This window comes from Elephantulus edwardii, unplaced genomic scaffold (assembly GCF_000299155.1).
Source record: "Elephantulus edwardii isolate Elephantulus edwardi_28Jun2011 unplaced genomic scaffold, EleEdw1.0 scaffold00299, whole genome shotgun sequence".
Classification (NCBI taxonomy): Eukaryota; Metazoa; Chordata; class Mammalia; order Macroscelidea; family Macroscelididae; genus Elephantulus; species Elephantulus edwardii.
Window position 1 is genome coordinate 3,051,945 of NW_006400049.1, and position 4,437 is coordinate 3,056,381.

Sequence of the window (4,437 nt, forward strand, 5' to 3'; positions counted from 1 at the left end):
GACTCGACGGCACATAACAACAACAACAACAACAATGCAAAACCTATACTTGGACCAAGATGCAGTCATCAGGACAGAGCAGGGAGACACTGAATGGTTCAAAATCAAGAAAGGGATCTGCCAGGGATGTATTTTGTCTCCATACCTTTTCAATCTGTATGCAGAACAGATCATCTGAGATGCTGGGCTGTAAGAGGAGGAATGTGGCATCAGGATTGCTGGAAGAATCGTCAACAACCTGTTATCACAACTCTGCTCGCTCGCTGAAACTGAGGAGGACCTGAAGGGCAAGGACTGCAGTCTTCAATATGGATTGAAGCTCAATATCAAGAAAACAAAGATTCTCACCATTGGGCCATTTGGCAGCATCAGTATGGACAATGAAGAGATTGAGATTAGTTAACAGTTTTAGTTTACTTGGTTCCACAGTCAACACTCTTGGTAACAGCACCCAGGAAATCAGGAGACGAATTGCATTGGGAAAGTCAGCTGTGAGGGACCTCTCAAGAATACTGAAGTGCAACGACGTCAGGCTCGAGACTAAGGTGCACCTGATCCAGGCTATAGTCTTTGCAATTACATGCTATGCATCGGAGAGTTGGACAGTGAATAGAGATGATAGAAAGAGAATTGATGCCTTTGAGCTCTGGTGCTGGAGAAGAGCGTTGAATATACCATGGACTGCTAGGAGAACAAATATGTTTGTCCTGGAGAGGGTGAAGCCAGAATATTCCCTGGAGTCAAGGATTCTGGAGCTTTGTCTGACATACTTTGGGCATGTTGCAAGGAGGGACTGGTCCTTGGGGAGGGCTATCATGTTTGGGAGAGTGGTGGATGGCGAAGGAGAGGAAGACCCTCGATGAGATTCTGTGAGTGGAGTGGTGGGAAGGAATGTGTTTGAGACAGCGAGGTTGACACAGGATAGAAACGCATTTAGCGCTCTTGTACATAGGGTCACTATGAGTTGCAAATAATTCGATGGCGCATAGCAACAACAACAACATTCATGAGAGATGCACAGATATATATTCCTCTGTTACTCTCTGCTTTCTGCCAAGATCCATCTAACATTAGGTATAATATCCCTGGTACCACAACCTCTTCTAAATCCAGCCTGCACATCTTGCAGTTCTCTCTTGACATATTGCTCCAGTCATTTTTGGATAATTTTCAGGAGAATCTTGCTTGCATGTCATATTAATGATATTGTTCCATAATTTCTGCACTCTGTTGGGTCACCTTTCTTTGGAATGGCAACAAATATCTATCTCATCCTGTCAGTTGGCCAGCTGGCTGTCTTCCAGATTTCTTGGCACAGCTTAGTGAGCACATCCAGGGCAGTGTCTGTTGAAATATGTCAGTTGGTATGCTATCAACTCCTGGAGCCTTGTTTTTTGCCAATTCTTTCAGAGCAACTTGAACTTCCTCTTTTATCACCACAGGCTCTTGCTTATATGTTATGTCATGAAATTCTCCTTTTCATATGTTATTTAATGAAATCCTTCTGTATCAGCCATTTCCTCCTGATACAGTGACTCTGTACTCCTTCCATCTTCTTTTAATGCTTCCTGGATCATTTAACACTCTACCCAAAGCAACCTTAACTATTGCCACTTGTGGCTTAAATTTGTTTTTCAACTCCTTCAGCTTATGAAATGCTGAGCAAATTTGACCCTTTTGACTTTCTGACCCCAGATCTCTGCACATTTCATTATAGTATCTTGCTTTGTCTTCCTGAGCTGCCTTTTGAAATTTTTTTGTTCAGCTCTTTGATTTCTTGATTTCTTCCTTTTGCTTTGGCTTCTGGGCACTCTAATGTAATATTCAGAGTCTCACCTGCGTCCATTTTGGTCTTTTCTTCTTCAGTTTTTGTAATGATCTTTTGCATTCTTCATGGACAATATTCATGGTATCCTCCCACAACTCATTTGGTCTACACTCATTAGTACTTGAGGCCTCAAATCTTTTTTTGAGATGGTTTTGAAATTCCAGTGGGAAAGACTTAAGGTCAAATTTTGGTTCCCATGGATTTGATTTCATTTTCTTCAACTTCAGCTTAACTTACATATGAGTAGTTGGTGGTCTGTCTCACAGTCAGCACCTGGCCTAATTTTCACAGCTTATATTGAGTATCTCCAGCGATGCAAAGGCTTTTAACTGTGTGGATCACAGCAAGCTGTGGCTGACTGAAAAGAATGGGAATCCCAGAACATCTGAATGTGCTTAAGCAAAGCCTATACTTGGACTGAGAGGCAGTTGTCAGAACAAAGTAAGGAGACACTACATGGTTTAAAATCAGGAAAGGGGTCGGTCAGGGATGTATTCGGTCTCCATACCTTTTCAGTCTTTATGCAGAACAGAATATTGGACACTGGGCTGTTCAAGGAAGAATGTGGCATCAGGATTTGTGGCAGATTCATCAACAACCTTCATTATGCAGATGACACAACCCTCTTGTTGAAACTGAGAATGACCTGAAGCACTTGCTTCATAAAGTCAAGGACTACAGCCTTCAATATGGATTTATGTTCAACATAAAGAAAGCAAAGATTCTCACCACTGGACCAATTGGTAGCATCAGTATGGATGCTGAAGGGATCGAGATAGTTAACAGTTTTAGTTTGCTTAGCTCCATAGCCAACACTCTTGATATCAGCAGCCAGGAAATCAAAAGATAAATTGTATCAGGAAAGCCAGATGTCAGAGACCTCTTCAGAGTACTAAAGAGCAGAGACGTTAGGCTGGAGACTAAGGTGTGCCTGATTCAGGCTATAATTTTTGCAATTGCATGCTATGCATTGGGGAGTTGGACAGTGACTACAAATGATAGAAAGAGAATTGACACCTTTGATCTGTTGTGCTGGAGGAGAGTGTTGAAACTACAATGGACTGCTAGAAGAACAAACAGGTTTATCCTGGAGAGGGTGAATCAGGGCTGCTCCTTGGAGTCAAGGATTCTGAAGCTTTGTGACATACTTTGGGTATGTTTAAAGGAGGGACCAGTCCTTGGAGAGGGACATCATGTTTGGGAGAGTGGAGGAACAGTGCAGAAGTGAGGACCCTTGATGAGATGTCTCGATTCTGTGATTGGGTTGGTGGTAATGAGTGTGTTTGAGACCGTGAGGTTGGCACAGGATAGAGCCGGGTTTAGGGCTCTTGTACATAGGATTGCTATGAGTCATAAGCAACTCAATGGCGTATAACAAAAATAGCAAGAACATCCATGAGTGATACTGGTCTGTAATTTTCTTTCTTGGTAATATCTTTGCCTGGTTTTGTTATTAAGGTTATGTGTGCTTCAAAGAATGATTCTGTGAGTGTTCCTTCTTTTTCAAGTTTTGAAATAGTTTAAGTAGATTTGGTGATAGATCCTCTCTGAATATTTGGTAGAAATCAGCTGTCAAGCCATCTGGTCCCCATTTTTTCTAATGGGAAAGTCTTTTTTATGATTTTTTTTCAGTGTTTTTGATCTTCCCTTGGGTAGGGCATGAGTTTCAAAGAATTTGTTCAGATTTTCAAATTTATCAGAGTACAGCTTTTCATAGTACTCCAAAATTACTGATTTAATTTCATCTAATTCTGTTGTGATGTCACCTCTCATTTCTTAATCAAGTTATCTTTGACTTCTCTTTTTTTACCTATTGTGGAGTTTGTCAGTGGTTTGTCAATTTAATTGACCCTTTTGAAAAATGAGCTCCTGGTCTTATTGATGGTTTCAATTGTTTTTCTGGTTTCTTTGACTTCAACTCTTGTACTTATAATATCTTTTCTTCTAGGATTAGATTGTTGTCTTTTTTCCATTTGGTGTAGTTGTTGAGTTGAATCATTGTTTTTTTCTTCTTTCTTCCTTTTTTCATATGTGTGCCTATTATTATGGATTGCCCTTTGAAGCTACCTTAGTGGTATCCCAGAGGTTTTGGTATGTTGTATTTTCATTTTATTTTGTTTCTAGGTACTTTTCAATTTCATTCTTGATTTCTTTTATAATCCAATTGTGTTCTAGAAGAGAGTTATTTAGCTTCCACATGGCTGGATTTGTAACCTTTACCCTCCTGATCTAATAAAATACTTTGCATCATTTAAATTTTTACTTTGTTGAGGCTTGCTTTGTGTCCCAATATGTGATCTGTTCTGGAGAATGTACCATGTGCATTTGAGAAGAAAGTGAATTGAGTTTTAATTGCGTGCAGTTCCCCTAATATATCCACAAGGCTGATTGTATAGTTTAGATCCGCATCTTTGTTGAATTTCTTTTGGATTGACCTATTCTTTGGTTATAGTGGTGTGTTGAAATCTCCTACCACCACTGTGGTGCTGTCTATGTCTTTTTTCAATTCTGTTAACCATTGTTTTAAGTATTTTACAGGTCTCTAATTTGGTACATAAATGTTGAACAAGGTTGTGTCTTTATGATCTATTGTGCCGTTAAGTGGTATG